This window comes from Nuphar pumila, chromosome 1 (genome assembly GCF_984573655.1).
Source record: "Nuphar pumila chromosome 1, dmNupPumi1.hap1.1, whole genome shotgun sequence".
Lineage (NCBI taxonomy): Eukaryota > Viridiplantae > Streptophyta > Magnoliopsida > Nymphaeales > Nymphaeaceae > Nuphar > Nuphar pumila.
In genome coordinates this window covers 163,936,330-163,960,093 of record NC_143249.1, presented here as the reverse complement: position 1 = coordinate 163,960,093, position 23,764 = coordinate 163,936,330, and the positions used below count along the sequence as shown (strand labels likewise).

Here is a 23,764-nt window from a genome sequence, read left to right as displayed (position 1 = left end):
TCTAAGGCAGTAAAAAAACTCTATATGTTATTATAGCATGCTCATATGTGTGCTAAGGCAGTCAAAAAACTGAATATGTGATTATAATATGCTCATATGTGTTCTTAGGCAGTCAAAAAACTGAATATGTGATTATAGCATGCTCATATGTATTCTAATGCAGTCAAAAAAACTTTATATGTGATTCTATCATGCTCATATGTGTTCTTAGGCAGGCAAAAAAACTTTATATGTGATTATAGCATGCTCATATGTGCTCTAATGCAATAAAAAAACTCTATATGTTATTATAGCATGCTCATATGTGCTATAAGGCAGTCAAAAAACTGAATATGTGATTATAACATGCTCATATGTGTTCTTAGGCAGTCAAAAAAGTGAATATGTGATTCGATTATGCTCATATGTGTTCTAAGGCAGACAAAAAACTGAATATGTGATTATACCTGAGAGGGACCTGGAATCGAAGATCCCCTATCCTGAACAGCGGCCTTGATCTCATTTCGGAGAAAGGGGGCGACGGTGTATTGAAAGTAGTTATTCAGTGATTCATTAATGATCTCGCGTACATCATCACCGGAAAGAATAGTCGGCTGCTTGGAGCTTATGTCGGCGCAAGAAGTCGGTGAGCCGTAACTGGAAGAACCAATAACTGGTGAAGTGTTCATATTACTCCCAAACCCGAACACGCGACCTTTTTTGGGTTCACCTGCTGCAGTCACCAATGCTGTAGGATCAAATGATGGATGCTGAGTAGCGTCATTGCCATATCGCTCTACCATCTGTTGCTCATATGCCTCCTACAAAATAATGTTTAAAGTATTCATTAATAATTAATGATAACATTATGATAACTTGCATATATATTGCAATGATTATTAATAGAATTAATACATACCGTTGTCGTTCTCGCCTTCTCTGATACGAAGACTCCCGTGGTCTTCCGTTTATGTGTTTCTACAAACACATCCTTATATGGTACACTGCCTCCTTTTTCTGCTTCCTGCGAAGTTAAATGACAAAAGATTTAGTACACAAGTTTGCAACAATACTTATAAAATTAATATTATATATTGATGAGTTACCATTTTCTTTAGGTGGCTCCCAAATGTCTTAGATCCACCTGTGTGTAGATGGGCTTCGGGCATCTTCGATCGATTTTGTGCAGCCTTCGCAGAGCGATTTCTAAATGCATCTCCCACCCACTTATCGCACATTTCATCCCAGTAATCTCTCCTGATAGTAATAGGACCATGGCCCTTCCACAGTAATGGATCATCTACTACGCCAGATGCTTTTTTTGCTGCAGTCTTCATAGTGTGCAGCATGTCTGCAAATCGATTGGCAGCCACCTTCTGCCACACCTTCCTTGCATCATTTTCTTCCACCGTAGTTGCGAAGCGATTCGAAGCCTACAAATATTTTCAGAAAGTTAGTAGACATTGCTTAAATAAATTAAATATGAAACACATTAACTATGAGGAACAACTGTATACCATGAATGAGGACCACAATCTGTCTAACACCTCCTTTGGGTACTCTTTCCATTGAGCAACTGGTCCTGGTAGATGTTGAAGAAGTGAATTCCTAATCTCTCGTACTACTTCTTGTAGCTCAAACCTCGTGCTGCACATGAATTGTTACACAGTAAATATCAATATAAAATATTTAAAAGATATACAATAATTGAAAACAAAATACTTACGGTCGATTATCGATATACACTATTCAAATGAGTCTTCTTGTGCTAGCCTGAGAAGACCCTGTTTCCTGTGTTGGCTGTTGACTTGTGCGATCAACTGGTGTAGGTGGGTCGTGTACAGGCGCAACATCATCTGTAAAAAAATACATTAGAAATTCTCAGAATGCGCATTTGAACTAATCAAGCATCCAATTAGTTATATGATATACCTATCACAGGAGCCTGTGAAGATGAAGGCTGAGCCTGGCTACTACTGGATGAGCGACCACTATAACCTCCACGAACCATATTCTAACAAATAACATATGTCATACAATACATTCAAATAATTCACATCAAGTATTATAATGCATTCAAGTCATTCACATCAAGCATTGCAATGCATTCAAATAATTCAAATCATTCACATCAAGTATTGCACTAATTCAAATCATTCGTTAATTGCATAAATTATAATACATTCAGATAATTGAAATCATTCACATCAAGTATTACAATGCATTCGAATCATTCGTATCAAGTATTAATATATATTCAAATAAAATTTTTAATCATTCACACCAAGTATTGCAATACAACTCACATCAAGTATTACAATGCATTTAAATAGAGGTTTGTAGTATAAGATTTTGCTCACTAGCTTGAGAATTCTTCCTCGTCACTAGTTTGACTTTCTTCTTCTTCTTCTTCTTCTTCATTGTTTGCCCATCCACTTGGTACATCATTTGGATCACATTCCTCTATGAATGTTTCATCGGCCAATGGAGATATGACATGCATATCATGCGCAACATCGTGACCATAAGCGAAGTCATAGACATCATCTGATTGATAGTAATCACTGTCTTCAGCTAACTCATCTTCCTGTAACTGATCATACTCGGGGTATAGTTTGGATTTCACCTTGCAAACTGCCCACCATTCATTTCTATCTGACTTTTTTATACTCGGATATGAAGTATAATAAACTTGTTGAGCTTGAAAGACTAATATGAATGGTTCATATGTTCAAAACCTGGATTTATGATTCACCTCCACAATGCCTGAAGCTTTGTCGAGTCTTGTTGCAGTTGGATCAAACCAATGACACTTGAATATCGTAACCCTGTTATTCATGCCTAAGTAAGTCAACTCCATTATTTCCTCTATAACACCATAGTAATCATGTTCATTTTCACCGTAGCTACTACCCTTGACACACACGCCACTATTTATCATTGATTTGTTTATACCGTAGTCTTTTGTATGGAATCGATAACCATTTACGATATACCCGTTTTAGCATTGCACAACTTTGGTCGGACCATTTTCTAAATCACATATGCCTTGATCTTTAACATCACCATGACGAACCTACGCACAGACATAAACAATTATTGTGATCACGATCAATTAAGTAACTTAGTGTTGTTTATGAGTACAAAATTTATGTTAGCTTCTTTACCAACTGTTTCAACCACTCCACAAACTTAGTTTCACATTCTTTTTGTACTTCTGCATCAGTGAGATGTGAAACTTCGCTTTGCAACTCCAGATCAAATCGTCTGCAAACCACAAATACTTATATTACCGAGCCATGTATCCACATATAGAACATAAAAGGATTTATAATTGAGTTGCATATACATATACTTACTCGATGTATGGGTCGATCGCTGAGCAATTAAAAAGAATATAGATGTGTGCTGCATCTTGCTCTCGATCTGTCAATAGCCTTGATCGGCAACTACCAAATGCATGCCCAAGTGGTTGAAATATCGACAGTTTGTCAGCTACAGTTACTTGTTCTCCATCATCGTTACGGGGCGGGCATGTGTAACGTGTTGGAATATGAGGTTCGAAGTACATAGATGAGAAATTTGAAATCTCTTCTAAAGTGTACGCCTCACAAATAGAGCCTTCTACTCTTGCTTTATTACGAACCTTTTTTTTTAGTTCGAACATGCATCTGACAAGAATATACATTTCAAATTTTAAATATCTGTCATTAAAGAGACAAATATAAAAAAACATATACCTTTCAAATGGGTACATCCATCGATATTGTACAGGGCCACCAACCCTTAGTTCATATGGCAGATGTATGATCAAATGTTCCATAATATCGAAAAATGCTGGCGGAAATATCTTTTCTAACAGACAAACAGTGGTGATGACAGAGTCCTCGAGATTCTTTACATCTGATACAACGACCTCCGATGCGCACAATGTTTTGAAAAATCCGCTCAACTCAGACAATACCCCCCATATAGGTTTGTCTAACATATCATGGAATGCTAGGGGTATCAATCGTTGCATAAAGATATGACAATCATGGCTCTTCAACCTATATAACTGTCCATCGTCAATCTTCATAGCCCGAGCAATGTTAGAGACATATCCATCTGGAAATCTCAGTTGTCTCAACCATTGACATACATGTTTATTTGATCAGGTCCGAGCACGTACTTCGCCTTTGGTTTCAGTACTTTGCCATTATACTCTTTGAGTTCCAATTCTGGTCTTTTACATATTAATTTTAAATCCATACGGGCCTTCGGATTATCCTTCGTTTTTTCTTTAATATTCATTACAGTATTGAACACATTATCAAACACATTTTTCTCTACATGCATCACATCCAAATTATGTCATATCAATAGGGTCGGCCAATACGGTAGTTCCCAAAAAATAGATTTTTTCGTCCAATTGTGATCCTTCCTAAATCCACGGAAGGGTGTAGGACTGCGGGCATCTGTTAATATATCTGTAAAGTATCGTAATCTTCTTAGAATCTCTATGCCGGACAATCTTGAGGATGGACCTTCCGTTTCAGTTGTGCCTGCTTTAAATGCATTCTTTTGACGTCAGAACGGATGATCGCTGGGTAGGAATCGACGATGGCACTCAAACCAGCAAGGCTTCCTTCCATGCCTCAATCTAAAAGCTTTGGAATCCTCCATGCAGTACGGACAAGCCAACCTCCCATGTGTGCTCCAACCAGATAACATACCATATGCAGGAAAGTCACTGATTGTCCATAGAACAACGGCCTTCATGTTGAAATTTTGTTTTTTGTGGGCATCATACGTGGTAACACCGTCATCCCACAGTACTTTTAATTCATCAATCAATAGCCTTAGATATACATCAAGATTTTGGCCAGGTGAGGTTGGACCAGGGATCAACAAAGACAAGAAAAGATTTGGACGTTTCATACACAAGCTTGGTGGAAGGTTGTATGGAGTAACAAATACTGGCCAGCATGAGTATGAAGTTGATCTACCCCCAAATGGATTAAATCCATCTGTACATAGACCGAGTCTAACATTTTGCACTTCCATTGCGAAGTTCTGATGAGTACGATCAAAGTGCTTCCAAGCTTCAGCGTCAACAGGATGCATGATCTTGTTTTCATCGTGTCGAACTTTATTTGCATGCCATCTCATGTGTTTAGCTGTCCTTGAAGACATATACAATCACTGCAATCTAGGAGTGATAGGAAAGTAGCAGAGCGACTTGTATGAAACTTCCTTTGATCTCGTGCTACCATTGCCTCTTGTCTTTGGCTTGAACCGAGGATGCCCACATGACGGGCATGATATGTCATTTTCCTGCTCCTTGAAATACAACATGCAGTGATTTGGACAAACATCAATCTTTTTGTAACCCATACCTAGAGCGTTGACCATAACTTTCGCACGATAGAAATTTTTTGGCAATTTCTCATCTTTAGGCAACATACTCTTCACAATCATGCACAAACGGTCAAAACATGATTGACTCAAATTATACTCGAACTTCAAATTCATTAGTTGAAGAACTGCAAACAAGATAGTGTGACTCTCACAACCGTTCCAAAGTGGCTCATCAGCATCTCTAAGTAAATCATAAAATCTACTAGCTGCATCGTTTGGTGATTCTTCATTTATGACAGTTCTTACATCATTAGAACTCATAGCAGAACCCAGTTCTGTTCCTACGGCATCAAATATCAAATTCGTATATGGATTATCGTGCACCACATTCACCCGTGCATCAAAATCGTTTCTAAATTCTTCTCCATGAAACGTCCAGTTCTGATAATCACTCACAAAACCCTTCCTGTATAGGTGATGTCTAACGCCATGAGGTTCTACAAATCGATTATTCTTACAAATCTTGCAGGGACACCTAATCCGACCTGTGGGATCTACTGTACTGACACTTGCCATTGCAAATTCAATAAAACTGTCAACACCATCCATATATTCATGCGATAACTCATTGTCCACTATCCTACGGTACATCCATTCACGGTTTGCAGTCATTTTGTCGTATGATGTTGCAAATAGTATCCTAACCAGTTAAAAGAGAACCATCAAAATGCTATGATGAAGAAAATATCAAATTTATCATGCAATATATGATGTCATACAATCACAAGAATTATGATACATGTATTGATAACTTAATATTTTCATGTGCAAACTATTCATGACACGATACATTCATTTGAAGCATGCTTTCAGTATACAATTTCACATGGTAGACATAATCAAATTGAAAGTAACTACATGTAAGCATGGATACAATCACATCAAACATTGCAATACAATGAAATAATTCATATCAAACAAATCTCAAACATGTACCTGCAGTAAACACACTTCAATATCCCACTAACTACTACCATGCCTAGCATGGACTCCGTACTCCAAAAATAAGAACACTTCCATATTCATACATTAAAATCATGCTCAGCATGATCTCTGAACTCCAACAAAGCAGTCCTAGATATCAACAACTAAGTGAGTGTGTGAACAATAAAGTGTTACATTCAATAAATTAAATAACATGTGATGCGCTTGCATCACTTACTCACCACGGGTATTTACCCGATTTGCATTGTTTTTGTCACTTACTTACCAGAGGTGGCGGGGCACAAGCGAGTTTCGTTGAAAAATCTGCATAAAAACACACTGTTTTAAAATGAAGTCACCACGGAAAAAAAACTGTTCTGGCAAAAGGTCGACTCCCCTGCTGTTCCGGCAGGGGGTCGACCCCCTTACGGAACATAGGGGGTTAACCCCCTTACGGAACGTAGGGAGTTAACTGACCCCCTGTTCGGGCAGTGGGTCGACCCCCAGCCTGTTATGGCAGGTGGTTAACCCCCTGCCGGGGTCGACCCCCTACCGGAAAGGCAGGGGGCAAGGGTCCCCTGCCGAAAAATGCAGGGGGTTAGCCCTCTGCAAGAAACGCAGGGGGTTAACCCCATTCCGGAAAACGCGGGGGTTAACCCTCTGCCGGAAAACGTGGGGGTTAACCCCCTCCGTTTTCCGGAAGGGGGTTAACCCCCTGCCGGAAATGGGAGGGGGTTAACCCCCTGCCGAAAACGGCAGGGGACGCAGGGGGTTAATCCCTTGCGTTTTCCGGCAGGGGGTTAACCCCCTGCGTGAACCGGGAGGGGGTTAACCCCCTGCCGGAAACGACAGGGGGTTAACCCCCTGTGTGAACCGGGAGGGGGTTAACCCCCTGCCGTCCGACAGAGGGTTAACCCCTTGCGTGAAAACGGGAGGGGGTTAACCCCCTACCGGAAACGGGAGGGGGTTAACCCCCTGCCAGAAATGGCAGGGGATTAACCCCCTGCGTGAAAATGGGGGTTAACCCCCTGCGTGAACCGGGAGGGGGTTAACCCCCTGCCGGAAACGGCAGGGGGTTAACCCCCTGTGTGAACCGGGAGGGGGTTAACCCCATGCCGGAAACGACAGGGGGTTAACCCCCTGCCGGAAACGGGAGGGGGTTAACCCCCTGCCGGAAACGGCAGGGGGTTAACCCCCTGCGTGAAAATGGGGGTTAACCCCTTGCCGGAAACGGCAGAGGGTTAACTCCCTGCGTGAACCGGGAGGGGGTTAACCCCCTGCCGGAAACGGGAGGGCGTTACCTTTCTCCGGGCGGCGAACGGTGGGACCGGCGGACGGTGGGACCGACGAACGGCGGGAGCGGGACTGGCGAACGGCGGGAGCGGCGAACGGCAGGAGCAGCGAAAGAAGAAAAGGAAAAGCTGCCTGGGATTAGGGTTATTCGAAAGTTAGCGACGTAAAATCAAATTCGCGAAAATAGCGACAGATTATATTCTGTCGCCACATCCGTCGCTATTTAGCGACGGACTAGGTTCCGTCGCTAACATCGTCGGTAAATGGTGCGATCGTACCGACAAACCAGTCCGTCGCAACATCCGTCGCTAATTTTCATAAGATTCAGTAATTATAGCGACGAAAATTTGGCGCTCGCCAATCCGTCGCTAACTAGCGACGGAATCTTTTCGTCGCTAACGTCCGTCGCTAACAACGTATTTTCTTGTAGTGGAAAAAGAGTTTCTAGAAACTCCTCAGCTTTCTCATGAAAATCCTTTCCTACGAGGTGATGTAAGTAGGGTTGGCAATCGGGTCGGGTTGGTGGGTCATGTCAGTGGGTTGGCGGGTCAGCATACCTCAACAAGAACCCGACCCATTTATTAATCGGGTCAACTGTGACAAACACGAACCCGACCCATTTATTAAACGGGTAACCCGACACAACACGGTTAACCCGTTTAATAAACGGGTCGGGTCAGGTCTGGTAAACGGGTTGGTGGGCAGGTCGGGTCGGGTAAACGGGTTGGCGGGCGGATTGTGGGGTCAGGTTCTGGTAAACGGGTTGGCGGGCGGGTCGGGGTCGGGTAAATGGGTTGGTGGGTCGGGTTCGGGTAAACAGGTTGAACCGCCCGCCTAACCTGTATAATAAAGGGGTCAGCCGGGTTGGCATACCCCTAACACGAACCCTAGATGTATGCAGGGATCCTTTTCATATGTATGTATGGTGTTTGCACTTGAAAACTACCTGTAACCAAATTAAGGGCCCTTTTATATGGTAGCAAAAGTTCAAGCTAGTGAAGAAATCAATTTTTAGTCCACAGTGTTTCTTATATTTGTAATTCAGTTTGGTGGCCGCAGGCTGGGTGGTCGTGTCCTCAATCTGTAGGGAGGTGGGCCCATTAAATGACCTGCTTCTCGGTCAGGGTTCCTTCAGCATCAAAAAAGAAAGATGAAGATGACTAAAAAAAGTGCCTGAGATACATGACAAATTAACCAGTGATGTTCTCTTTTTTTATGTTAATTTATCGTCATACGTATTGGAAAACAAAAGAAGGATATTTAAAAAAAAAAAGTTCAAATTAAATCAGTCCACAAAGCCGACTTTGGAACTGTCCGGTTGCCATTTTTATCCTAAAATCATTAAAGATATGCTATAAATGAAAGCGAATGTAAATGCCCTTATCCTACCACCAACCGAATTCATTCTCAAATTCCTAATATGTTGATTATAGGATCAAAATAACGTCAAAAATAACATGATCACGTGGAAAGAAAAACCAGCAAATGCTTGAATACACACTTGGAGGAACTGAAGGAACTAGCAGGATGAAATCATACCCTTTACAGAAATAGTGTAGGATCATTTTTTTATCATGCAACATATTTCCTTAAATGAATACTTCCTCCTCATTAATAAGTTTGCATAGAGAGACCTAAAAGCAATTATTTGGTTAAACTTAGAGATAAGGCTAGTGGCAAAGTAGGCTTTACCCGGAGTTCATGTAATTAGTGGGAGCCTGATCACCTTCCCTAATCATGTGAACAGAGGTAAATATTTTCTTACCGTAACTGGTTTTTACAGTACACTTGTTTTATCAAAAACTTTTTACCAAAGTAAAAAATTCAGTTTTGGATAATCTGCACACACCCATCATCTAAACAGGTAAGATATATTCTAGGTGGGCAGTTTCTGCAAGGTAAACGGCTCATAGGAAAGGGAACTCAAGAGATAAAGTTTAAAAAATCCTGGAAAGATATACAGTGAAAATTCAGAGAAAAAGGTCGATTTGAAAAAACCCTATTGATTGCTGACCTTGTTGAGTCCCAGTCTAGCGGCATTCAATTGCTCACTGAGTTTGTGGCCTGCCCTGTTGCATGCTTCCCTGCCATTAAGCCAACAATGTTCTTATTCATACTTCTTGAACAACGAGAAGGAAAAATTACACAGAAATGGTGAAACCTCCCAATACTTTTGTAGTTCTATGCATGTGCATGCGATCTCATATTAATAGGTAAAGAAAAAAAAAGCCCCAAATGGTTTTGTTACTGTTTCATTTTTTTGATTGTTTTTTTCTCCCTCGGATGAATCTAAAATTCCAGAGTATTTATTTTCACCAGAGTATATGTTTTCATGAGTCGAACCAAAAAAAGAAACTTTGAATATTTTCCTCTTTCCTCTTTAACTTAATTAACCGGTAGAAAAAAAGGATAACTCTTTCTTTTTTGTTCGCTATAGGAAACTAAAAATGAACATCCTAGGCAGCTAAGCGGGCAGTCAAGGTTCCATTCTCATGGGCTTCATCCCCTTGCATTAGCTGGGGCAAGGTAACTCTCTGGGGGCTAGGGGTGTGCCCATGAGTTCTACTGTACCGAGACAGTGACCGTATGGCAGGCTAAGTTCAGTGCGACTAGGTCTTCTCCTTCCGAGGGTGTTTTCTTTGTGTTATAAATCGAAAAATATTAAAAAACAGAGAGAACGGCTGGTAAGAGAATTTAGAGACAATGGCCATGAAATCTTTTTTGTTATTACATAGGAAAACCGATGCCAAGAGACTTGCCTCGCTGGAAGGTTTTGTCGATCTATGGTCGCACCACTTGTCTACTAGGGAGCCTGCTGCTTCAGCTTCGTTGCAAGGGATTCACACCATAGGTATCGAACTCTAGACGTCCTTTAGCTTGAATGCGTTGAGCTGAGCAATTTAGCCAGGTCTACGGATGGATCCCTTGTGGGCACAAAAGCGATGACATTTTAAATTGAAAACTAATAGAAGAACATGATGGCTCCTTTCGTGCTTGGTGGGAATGAAACTGATTACTGGAAAAATTCTTGTTGGCTTTCTCTGATGGTGTTATTTTGAGTAAAGAAAAGGTGAAAGGCGTAAGAGAGAGAGAGAGAGAGAGAGAGAGAGAGAGAGAGAGAGAGAGAGAGTTTACCGGGCATGCAGAAAAAGTGGGAATTGATATAATAACCAATTAAAGGATTTTTGAAGAAAACCATTAAACAAACTAAGATGAACAATAGAAGGTCAAGATGCATAAAGAAGGGAACAGAAAGCTAGAGGAAATTCCTCTCACTGGCATTAGAATTTTTTTAGTCATGCTGGTAGAATTACATCATATTGAGGCCCTCTTTCTCTCCTTTTGTAGTCCTAATACTAGTAAAAAACCAAAATAGCAAGAAAAACTTTATACAAGATCATATGAAGAGCTGCTTTCGTCGTTCTTCATTTTCTTAACCGTAGTACTATCTGCCTATAAAATCTCAGAGAAGAGAGCAAAAGAAGAGAAGAAAAAGTGTATATTTTTATTGACCTCTAATAAGATAATTCCTCTTGCAGCATATATAAGAAATCACCGAGATGTGTCTCACCTAAAAGCCAACAAATTTTCAGAGGAAATCTCTCTCTCTCTCTCTCTCTCTCCTACCTGTTGTGCAAAGGGTTAGGCCCGGTGGGCACGACTCGCTTGTCATCAACCAATGTGCTGGTGTCGGAGCCATTAAGATTGGACTCCGGTGGAACCAAACCCACCGATCTCTTGATCGCATGCACCACAGCGATGTCTCTGGCATGCAGGGAGCTCGAACTGAGGCTGTACAGGATCAGAATGCAGGAGAGGAATGTGACTCTAATGAGATTGTTCATCCTTTTTTCTCTGCTTGGATTAATGGAAGATGGGGGGTCTGAGAAACTGAAGGGAATGGGACAAGATAATCAGATATAGGAAAAGGAAAGGATGGGGGATCTCTCTTTATTATTTTCCTAGAGAGAGAAAGAGAGAGAGTAAATGAAGAGGAAGGCAAAAGGAATAGGGAGGAAGTGTTGTGGAGATGTTCAAGGGGTTCATTAAATCGGGCACCTCGGATTATTGCGGTTGGATATGAGACATCCACATCCTCGTTCAGAACTCCACCAAACACCATTAATTCTACCTTCAATTCACTTTCTTCCATACACAGCAAAAGAGAGAGAGAGAGAGAGAGAGAGAGAGAGAGAGAGAGAGAGAGAGAGAGAGAGTTTAAATTCGAATGAGGAAGTACGCGTGTGTGCTTGTTGCTCAATGAAACATGGCAGAGAGAGAGAGAGAGAGAGAGAGAGAGAAATTAAAAGAAAAAGAAAAAATATCAGTGAGGAGAGTCCAAGGAATATTTAGAACATTTATTATTTAAGTTGAAAAGTTGCTTTCGTTTGTCATACACCAGTTTTTGTAGTTTGTAAAAGGATGATCAAATCAGCGGTATCATACCTTAATTTTCTTTTGGGATGGACTTCATGATTTTTTTTTTCTTTTTCGACAAGGAAAGCTGGGGTTATAAGCAGACCCCTACCAGTTTGTTGAAAGAAAACTGAGATGTACATATTTACATTGGTGGGATCCAATCCATATCCGTCCTTTGCTGGTCTCCATCACTGATAGCCAATCTAGCAAGGAATTGGGCTAGCCCATTGAAATGCCTGGAAACCGGCCGATTTGATGAGCACTCTTGGAAACCGTAACAGTTTCTACACTAGTCGATCCAAAAGGTTATTTGATGGGCCTCTTCCCTCCAACCGGTTATTAAGATAATGGACCTGATCTATACGAGAGGCATCGATCATAAGGCACTACTAGTCTTTAGGGATGAAGTTCAAAATCTTCTCCCAAACTCTCCACTCTGTCTCGCAAATTCGCGTTATCTATACTCGATCCAGTTTTAAGAAATCGGCCAGCCGAATCCCGGATTGTACGTAAATCCCATTTGCCACCGATTCCTATATTGGCTGAAAAGATTCACCTTGGTCCAGTTAATCGGTGGGGAAGACCAGTTACATGCATTGCGCCATGCATGTCCACACAATTGGATGATCAATCTTGCGACATATGCGAAGAACACGCTATCTCACTGCTTGGAAACAAAAGTTCTGAATTTGCTGATCATTGAACCTCTGATTTTCAAATATTATACAATTTCATAGAGCCCAAATCTTCCAGATTATGACTTGGAAGGCTACAATCCACGAAAAGCCGGATAGGTTTGCACTGAAATCCACGTCTGTCCCACCTCTCTAGCGAGTATTCAAGTGATATGTGATTAGAGCACCACTGCCCAAACATTTGGATAGTATGATGCAACACTCTTTGCGCTACCCTGCATTGGATGAAAAGGTGGTACACCGATTCCACCGCATTCTCGCATAGACAACATCTACTGGACAGAGAGAATCCCATAACTTGGAGTCTTGCCTGAGTAAGGAGCCGGTTATGTTATGCAAACAGCAAAGTGATGGTTGCCCACGAGTAGTGTCCCTTGCTCCAAATATGAAGGGCATGGTGCATCTTAGGATGGCGAGTCTGAACTGTTTCCCATGCTGATTTAATTAGTTGAGAAAACTTGAGACCCCACTTTCCATTTGATGTTCCCTTGGATGTTATGAAGACCATGACAGGCTTCTCCATCCATGAGACCCATTGTTAGAAATTTTAGGGAGCCAAACTGAAGAGTTTTGGAGATACATTGGGTGAAATGGACAAAAGGGTTTGGAGTTTCTTGTAACACCGTCCAATCCAACTTAGCCAAACATTCTAAATTGTGCTCTCTTAAAGGTTTGATTCCCAAGCCTCCATCTTTTGGCCTTCACACCTTCTCCCAAGCAAGCAAGTGGAAGTGACGATTGGAAGCTGAATCATACCAAAAGAATTGATTCATAATCACCGAACTTGGCAGAAGAAAGCAGGACATCCAACATATATATGAAAAAAGAGACGAACAAACTTGATAAACACCAACCATCCTGCCACAGAAAAGGTCCTACTGTTTCAGTTTTTCAGACTGTCGCAGAAACTTCTTTAAGAAAGGTTTTATTTTAGTTGACCTTTGAAAAGAGTCGAACCAAATACTTGATGGGAAGACGATTTCTTTGCCACCTGCTTAAATGGATAAATATAACGCAGTCGCTTTGAGAAATGTTAAAGGAAATGAACACTGACTTTTCCGGACTAAGATGAGTCCATATTTCGCTTAAAAATTCGTGAACTTTATATGAACTTATAATCATCATCACCACCATCAAGATTTATCTTAATCAATGTCACAAATCATATTTTTTTTTTAAGAAAAATCTCAAAGACCAAAAATTCTGGTTAAATTATTTTGAAAAAACTCAAAAAATTATGAACCTATATATAAAAAGTGCAAATTATAACAATATATCGTCCACATGGAAGATAAGTTCTTGTTTGTTTTGTGTAGCATTTTTCAAACTGAAAGATAAGTTCTGTGCCTTGGGATCACCGAATGACACCCAGACTGCGATTCTTCTTCAAAATGACGATCGTGTCCTTCAATCAGGTTCAGGTGAATGGCTTGTCCTTCCAGCAACGGTGGCGCACACACACACATTAATATCGTGTTAATATATGGTATATTGAAAATATCGCTGTCTTTTGGATCATGTTGGCTAATTATAAAAGTATCGCGATAAACTTGAGATATTCACACAATATCACCAATACTTATTATGGTTTAAATGAACAACCAAATATTATGGTTTAAATGAAAACTATTGGTAATTCACTTTTGTTCTGCCAGCTCTCTCCAGTTCATCCATGTTTATTTTCTTGAAATAAGATTTTCTTGCCTTACCACACAAGGTTATAGATTTGCTTGTAGAGCATCAAATTTTTCTTCTTCTGAGCGAGTTTAATTTCTTGAATGCGTTATTTGATCTTTTTATTATTACTCTTACTCTCTCTCTCTTAAGCCAACACTGTGCCTTTCATTCATTAAATGCTATCAACTCGCTTACTAATCTTCATGTTCTTAACTTCCTCTTATTGTGGCGATCAGAAAAGCTTGAAAAATAGGACCATAGGTGGAGGGATTGAGACAAGGCAGTAGGGTGAGGAAGACAAGCTGTATGGTTTGACTGTTGGTGAGAAGAAAGTGACAATGAGAGAATCGAGGAGTCGGTTTTTGGTCAGAGGGGATTCGTTACAGTATTGATTAGACTTGTTGCCAAAAGTGGGAGCCAGTGGTTTTAATGTCTGCAGTGGGGTCTTAATGGTCTCAACGGATGCAATTAAACGCAGAGTTAGGGTTTGGTGAGGCTACGCTGACATTCATATTTCCTTTATATATATATATACACACACTAGACAACAGCCCGCCCGTATGGCCGGGCCCTGATAAATGAGGTTTAAAACTCTAAATCAAAATTTCAGTTATAACAAAAAATAAAATTAAATGTAAGATATAAAATTAAGTGTATATAAAGGAGTAACCTGTAACAGTGGTTATTGGTCAAACGTCCACAGCTGATCGGGCACGGATCACTGGACATTTTTTTTAAATGAAAACAAGAATTACTGCGCTAATTCTCATTTTTTTGCCCAGACAATTAGCGGCAGTTGTGACCACCACCATGGATTAATGCTGGACATGTGTTTGTCGCCGTCCACTCTTATGGGTTTTCCATAGAAAGAGTATCTCATCCAAGGTTAGGAACAACAGATGTGCCAAGGCAAGCACGTGGCAACCATCAAATAGTATTTTTTTAATTTTTATTCGAAAAAACCACTTGAAGTGTTGACTTTTTTTAACACTCAAATTGAGATATGAAAACTAAAAACTTTATTTCGGGATCTCTTCATCTTTACAATAGCCTTTGATTCCCAGAGCTTAGATTACAAGTGAGAAGAAAAAGAAAAAATAGAGAAATAAATGGAGAAGAAGATGAGGGCTTGTGAGTCGATCAAATCTTTGTGTTTTCTTGGGCTTCCTTGAATTCACTGTCACTTTGCCAATTTGCTTTTTTCTTTTCTCTATCTTTCCTTTTTCTCCTCAAATTTACATAACTTCTTTCCTTTATAAAGTTGTTTCCTTAAGTTTAGCATCTCATGATGGAAGTTATTCCATCATAGATACTATTTTTTGCTGGATGGATGTCGTCTATACTTGTAACCACCCAATCCTCTTTGCCTTCCTACTTTATGAGTAATAGCCACGACATGAGTAGATGCTTATAAGCTAGGGTGATATGTGATTGATTTACTGCAACTAGCATGAGTTACCCTTCATTACCGTAACCAGTACAAGTTACTCTCTTTTACTGTAACCTGTAAGGGTGGTTATTATAACCAACACAGGTTACTCTATTTTACCGTAAACAACACAAGTTACCCCTTTTTATTATAACCTATAAGGGTGGTTATTGTAACCAACACCAGTTATCCTCTTTTACTGTAACCAGCACAGGTTACCTTATTTTGCATTAACATGTAAGGATGGTTATCGTAACCAGCACAGGTTACCCTCTTTTACCGTAACCAACACAAGTTACCCTCTTTTACTGTAACCTACAAGGATAGTTATCGTAACCAGCACAGGTTACTCTCTATTACTGTAACCTGCAAGGGTGGTTATCATAACCAGCATAAGTTACCCTCTTTTATTGTAACCAACAAGCACAATAAGAGATGTTTACTATAACCTGCGTATTTATCTTATCATGTATAAATGAGTGTATATTTATTAATTTTGACATATTTGCACATGTATTTAAATTATTTATTTATTTATTATATATATATTATGCAAATAGTTTTCCCCTCGATTTCTTTATGTTTGAATATAATTTCAAATGTAAAGAAATTACCTTCATTTATTTAGCTCTTATTCTTTCTTTTTTTGCTAAATAAATTTTATTCATTTGGATCATGGAGTTGACACATGATCCATTCATATTTAAATTTCTATTTTATTCGAGTTTGAATTTTGATCTATAATTTGGAAATAATTTATTAGATCTAGGTTTATAATTTTTTTTTTATTGTGCGGAATCAACTCTCACTTTTTGGACTCTTCCCTTTTTTTATGAGAAATCTCCAACATTTTATAGGATTCACACCCTCTTTTTTTTAGGTGTGTTTTTCTATTTTGTAGGGCTTCTTAATTTTATTGCCCAACATTTTGTATTTTATTTATTTATTTATTTATTGTTAATTATATGTTTATCTATGGCTTTGATAATTTAGGTTACCAATTTTAGGATTAGAAAATGAGAGACCCAATGCCTTTTTGTAAGATTTTCATCTTTTGAGCTAGTTAGAAACCCAGTTAATTGAGATTCCTTTCATATTAGCATTATCACAAAGACTCTCTTACTTATCTCTTAGAAAATCATCTATTAATAAGCATCCCTTGACACCAAATAGCAGAAGCCTTCCTTGAGTCAAATTTTGATCTATAATTCAAGGCTATGATCCAATGTTGAGTTGATTGATGAAGGACACCGATTAGGCCCACTAGGTATGTATGAGAACCATTTTTGTTCTTTCTCTTCCTTTTTTTTTTATTTCTTTGCTTTCTTCTCTCTTTTTTTTATGGGGAAGCCAAGAAACTAAGGTATATGTGCACCTCTTTTTTTTTATTTCTTTCTTTCCCAACTATAGATGTTGGTTGAGTAGCAGTCTCTATATCCACAAAATTTCCAGTTTCGTGATTAGGACATCTTCTTTGTTATCTTAGAGACCTAAAACTTACGATTGGAAATTTCTTGGTTATGACCTTCGGTTCGGGTTTGAGATTGGCCATGATACTTGGATTAAATCTTTACCCACTTTATGAAATGGTGTGAGGTTTAGATATATTATACTTTCTAGACCCGAAATTACTAGAATTGGATCTTCACTAACTTTTCGAAAGGGCATAAGGTTTGGATTCATTTTACTATTCTTATTAATCCGTAAAGGGCTTGAGTTAGATCTTAACTCACTTTTCGAAAGAGCATGAGGTTTGGATCAATTTTTTTTAATGAACCCAAAAGAGATTGAGTTGAATCTTCACTAACTTTTTGAAAGGATATGAGGTTTAGATCTCTTAACTTTTCTAAGAACCGAAAGGGCCTGCACTAGATCTTTACTCACTTCTCAAAAGAGCATGAGGTTTATATCTTTTTACTTTTTTAGGACCTAAAAGGGCTTAAACTAGATCTTTACTCACTTCTTAAAAGGGCGTGAGGTTTAGATTCTTTTTCTTTTAGGGCCCAAAAGGGCTTAAACTGGATCTTTAATCAATTCTGGAAAGGGTGTGAGGTTTAGATCATTTTCCTTTTTAGGATTTGAAAGGTCCTAAATAGGATCTTTGCATACTTATCAAAAGGGTTTGAGGTTTAGATCCTTTTACTTTTTTAGAACCCCAAAGAGCTTAGACTGTATCTTTACTCACTTTTTGAAAGGGCGTGATGTTTAGATCCGTATACTTTTTTAGGACCTGAAAGGCCCTAGACTGCATCTTTACTCAATCCTCAAAAGGGCATGATGTTTAGCTCTCTTTTCTTTTTTAGGACCTGGAAGGGCATAGACTTAATCTTTAATCACTTCTTGAAAGGACATGAGGTTTAGATCCTTTTTTTTAGGATTCGAAAAGACCTAGACTGGATTTTTATTCACTTTTTGAAAGGGTGTGAGATTTAGATCTCTTTACTTTTTTAGGACTCAAAAGGGCCAAGACTGAATCTTAAATCACTTATAGAAAGGAAGTGAGCTTTAGATCCCTTTACTTTTCTAGGACTCAAAAGGACCTAGATTGGATCTTTACTCACTTCTTGAAAGGACGTAAGGTTTAGATCCATTTCTTTTTTAGGATAAAAAATGACTTAAACTGGATCTTTACTCACTTCTCGAAAGGGTGTGAGGTTTACATCCCTTAATTTTTTTAAGACCCAAAATAGCCTAAACTAGATCTTTACTCACTTCTCTAAAGTGCGAGAGATTTAGATCTCTTTACTTTTTTAAGACCCAAAAGGGCCTAAATTAGATCTTTACTCATTTCTCAAAAGGGTGTGAGATTTTGATACTTTTACTTTTCTAGGATCCTAAAGTATCTAGACTAGATCTTTATCTACTTCTCGAAAATGCATTATGTTTACATCATTTTAATTTTTTAGGACCCAAAATGGCCTAGATTGGATCTTTACTCACTTCTCGAAAGGGCATAAGATTTATATGTCTTTACTTTTATAGGAGCCAAAATGGCCTAGACTAGATCTTACTCACTTCTCGAAAGGGCATGAGGTTTGGATCCCTTTACTTTTCTAAAGACCCAAAAGGACCTAGACAGGATCTTTACTTACTTTTCGATAGGGCGTGAGGTTTAGACCCCTCTACTATTTTAGTACCCAAAAGGGCCTATACTGAATCTTTACTCCTCAAAATAGCGTGAGATTTAGATTCCTTTACTTTTATAGGACTTGAAAGGGCTTAGACTTGATCTTTACTCACTTCTCGAAAGACGTAAGGTTTAGATCTATTTTCTTTTTTAAGTCTCGAAAGGACCTAAACTAAATCTTTACTAACTTCTTAAAAAGGCGTGAGGTTTAGATCTTTTTTTTTAAGACCCGAAAGGGCTTAGATTCAATCTTTACTTAATTCGGGAAAGGGCATGAAGTTTAGATCTCTTTACTTTTCTAAGACCCGAAAGTGCCTATATTGAATATTTATTCACTTTTCAAAAAGGGCGTGAGGCTTAGATCTTTTTACATCTTTAGGACTCTAAAGGACGTAGACTGGATCTTTACTTATCGAAAAAGTGTAAAGTTTTGATATCTTTTCATTTTTAGGACTTGAAAGGGCCTAAACTTAATCTTTACTCACTTCTGGAAAAGACATGAAGTTTATGTCCTTATTTTTATTTAGGACCCAAAAGAGCCTACACTGAATCTTTACTTACTTTTCGAAAGGGCGTGAGGTTTAGTTCCCTTTAATTTTTTAGGACCTGAAAATCCCTACACCAGATCTTTACTCACTTCTCAAAAGGAAGTGGGATTTAGATTCCTTTACTTTTCTAGGACCCGAAAGGGCCTAAACTAGATCTTTACTCACTTCACAAAAGGACGTGAGGTTTTGATCACATAACTTTTCTAAGACTCGAAAAGGCCTACACTGAATCTTTACTCACTTCTCAAAAGGACATGAGGTTTGTATCTTTTTACTTTTTTAGGACTCGAAATGGTTTATACTGGATCTTTACTCACTTCTTAAAAGGGCGTGAAGTTTAAATTCTTTTTCTTTTAGCACCCAAAAGGGCTTAAACTGAATCTTTACTCACTTCTCCAAAGGGCGTAAGGTTTAGATCCTTTTTTTTAGGGACCAAAAGGTCCTAGACAGAATCTTTACATACTTCTCAAAAGGGTGTGAGGTTTAGATCCCTTAACTTTTTTAGGACGCAAAAGAGCCTAGATTGTATCTTTACTCACTTCTCGAAAGGGCGTGATGTTCAAATCCCTATATATTTTGAGGACATGAAATGGCCTACACTGTATCTTTACTCAATCCTCGAAAAAACATGATGTTTAGATCCATTTTCTTTTTAGGACCTAAAAGGGCATAGACTTAATCTTTACGCACTTCTCGAAAGAGCGTGGGATTTAGATCCCTTTTTTAGGACCTGAAAGGACTAAGACTGGATCTTTACTCACTTTTCAAAAGCGCATGAGATTTAGATCCCTTTACTTTTGTAGGAATTGAAAGGGCCTATACTGAATCTTAAATTACTTCTTGAAAAGAAATGAGGTTTAGATCCCTTTACTTTTCTAGGACCCGAAAGGGCCTAGATTCGATCTTTACTCACTTCTTAAAAGAGTATAAGGTTTAGATCCATTTATTTTTTAGGACCTGAAATGACTTAGACTGCATCTTTAGTCACCTCTCGAAAGGGTGTGAGGTTTATATCCCTTAACTTTTTTAGGACCCAAAAGGGCCTAGACTAGATCTATACTCACTTCTCGAAAGTGTGAGAGGTTTAGATCCCTTTACTTTTTTAAGACCTGAAAGATTCTAAATTAGATCGCTACTCATTTCTCGAAACGATGTGAGATTTTGATCCCTTTACTTTTCTAGGACCCTAAAAGAACTAGACTAGATCTTTATCTACTTCTCAAAATGGCATTATGATTCGATCATTTTACTTTTCTATGACCCAAAATGGCCTAGACATGATCTTTACTTACTTTTCAAAAGGGCACGAGGTTTAGATCCCTTTACTTTTTTAAGACCCGAAAGAGCCTAAACTGGATCTTTACTTCTTAAAAGTGTGTGAGGTTTAGATCTATTTACTTTTTTAAGACCCGAAAAGACTTAAATTAGAGCATGACTCACTTCTCGAAAGGTCATGAGGCTTTGATCCTTTTACTTTTTTAGGACCCGAAAGGACCTAGACTAGATCTTTATCCACTTCTTGAAAGAGTATGAGATTTATATCTCTTTACTTTTGTTAGACCAAAAATGACCTAGACTAGATCTTACTCACATCTCGAAAGGCCATGAAGTTTGGATTCCTTTACTTTTCTAAATACCCAAAATGGCCTAGACTCGATCTTTAGTCACTTCTCAAAATAGCATGAGAATTAGATCCCTTTACTTTTCTAGGACTCGAAAGGGCTTAGACTTGATCTTTACTCACTTCTTGAAAAGGTGTAAGGTTTATGTCTATTTTCTTTTTTAAGACCCAATAGGACCTAAACTAGATCTTTACTAACTTCTTAAAAGGGCGTGAGGTTTAGATCTTTTTTTTAAGACCCGAAAGGGCTTAGAGTGAATCTTTACTCAATTCTCAAAAGGGTATGAGGTTTAGATCTCTTTACTTTTCTAGAACCCAAAATGATCTATATTGAATATTTATTCACTTTTTGAAAGGACGTGAGATTTAGATCCTTTTACTTTTCTAGGACCCGACATGGCATAGACTGGATCTTTACTTCTCGAAAAGGCGTAAAGTTTCAATATCTTTTCTTTTTTAGGACCTGAAAGGGTCTAGACTGAATCTTTACTCACTTCTTGAAAAGACATGTGGTTTATATCTTTTTTTTTTCTTTAGGACCTAAAAAGGCCTAGACTGAATCTTTACTTACTTTTCAAAAGGGCGTGAGGTTTAGTTTCCTTTACTTTTTTAGGATCCAAAAATGCCTACACTAGATCTTTACTCAGTTCTTGAAAGAAAGTGATGTTTAGATCCCTTTACTTTTCTAGGACCCGAAAGGACCTAAACTAGATCTTTACTCACTTCTCAAAAGGGTGTGAGGTTTGGAACCTTTTCTTTTTTTGGATCCAAAAGGGCTTAGGCTGGGTCTTTACTCACTTCTCGAAATAACATGAAGTTTAGATTCCTTTACTTTTTTAGGATAAAAAAGGTCATAGACTAGATCTTTACTCACTTCGCAAAAGGACGTGAGGTTTAGATCCCTTTATATTTTTAGGACCTGAAAGGGACTAGATTTGATCTTTACTCATTTCTCGAAAGGGCATAAGGTTTTGATCCCTTTACTTTTCTAGGACCCGAAAGGGCTTATACTATATCTTTATTTACTTCTTGAAAGGGTGTGAGGTTTAGATCCCTTTACTTTTCTAGTTCCTGAAAGGGCCTATACTAGATCTTTACTTACTTTTTGAAAGGGTGTGAGGTTTAAATCCATTTACTTTTCTAGGACTCGAAAGAGCCTAGACTAGATCTTTACTCACTTGTCGAAAGGGCGTGAAGTTTAGATCCCTTTACTTTTTTAAAACCCAAAAGGGCCTAGACTAGATCTTTGCTTATTTATTGAAAGGGTATGAGATTTATATCCCTTTTCTTTTTAAGACCCGAAAGGGCCTAAACTGGATCTGTACTCACTTCTCGAAAGGGTGTGAGGTTTAGGTCTTTTTTTTAGAACCCGAAGAGGCTTAGACTAGATCTTTACTCACTTCGCAAAAGGACGTAAGGTTTATATCCATTTACTTTTGTGGGTCCTGAAAACGCTTAGACTGGATCTTTTCTCACTTCTCAAAAGGGTATGAGATATAGATCCATTTACATTTTTAGGATCTGAAAGGGCCTAGACTAGATCTTTACACAATTCTCAAAAGGGTGTGAGGTATAAATCCTTTTCTTTTTAAGACCTGAAAGGGCCTAGACAAAATCTTTACTCACTTCTTGAAAGGGCGTGAGGTTTAAATCTCTTTACTTTTTTAGTACCCGATAGGGCCTAGGCTGGATCTTTACTTACTTTCGAAAAGGGCATGAGGTTAGATCCCTTTACTTTTCTAGGACCCGAAAGGGCTTAGAATAGATCTTTATTCACTTCTCAAAAGGATGTGAGTTTTAGATCCCTTTACTATTTTAGGACCTAAAAGGGACCTAGAATGGATCTTTACTTCTCGGAAGGGTGTGAGGTTTAGATCTATTTACTTTTCTATGACCCAAAAGGGCCTAGACTGGATATTTACTTACTTCTCAAAAGGGCATGAGGTTTTGATCATTTTACTTTTTAGGACCTTATAGGGTTTATACTGGATCTTTACTCACACCTCAAAAGGGTGTGAGGTTTAGATCTTTTTCTTTTATAGGACCCGAAAGGACCTAAACTAGATCTTTATTTACTTCTCGAAAGGACATGAGGTTTAGATCCCTTTACTTTTCTAGGACCAGAACGAGACTACATTGGATCTTTACTCAGTTCTTGAAAGGGTGTGAGGTTTAAATCCTTTTCTTTTTTTGGAACCGAATGGGCCTAGACTGGATCTTTACTCACTTCTCGAAAGGGCGTGAGGTTTAGATCTCTTTACTTTTTTAGGACCCAAAAGGGCCTAGAGTAGATCTGTACCTACCTCTCGAAAGGGCTTGAGATTTAGATCTCTTTACTTTTTTAGGACCCGAAAGGGCCTATATTGAATCTTTACTCACTTCTCAAAAGGACCTGAGATTTAGATCCCTTTCTTTTCTTTAAATTCAGTGTTGTCAAATCATGTATCTAGACTCGATCCTCAAAAATGGCTCAAGCTAGATTCGAACCTGAATGTGTGTGCACCTGGGTCTGGGATTATCACTTGTAAGTATTGTATACTTTAGTTGAGTCTATGAACAATAACAAATAGGTGAATCCAATTTCAATAAGTCAGAACTTTAACTTTAATATTAACTTCTAGTGAATTTGTATTATCCAGCAAGGAGAGAAGA

At 38.6% G+C, this 23,764-nt stretch overlaps 1 long non-coding RNA gene across 1 annotated transcript; it reads right to left on the bottom strand.

The window, feature by feature from the left end:
• Nucleotides 1-772: 772 nt before the first annotated feature.
• Nucleotides 773-1,190, bottom strand: LOC149851184 (uncharacterized). Its single transcript, XR_016433290.1, has 3 exons — nt 1,086-1,190; nt 899-1,003; nt 773-800 (listed from the first exon to the last, which is right to left on the bottom strand). It is a non-coding gene; the product is annotated as an uncharacterized LOC149851184 (long non-coding RNA).
• Nucleotides 1,191-23,764: the final 22,574 nt, after the last annotated feature.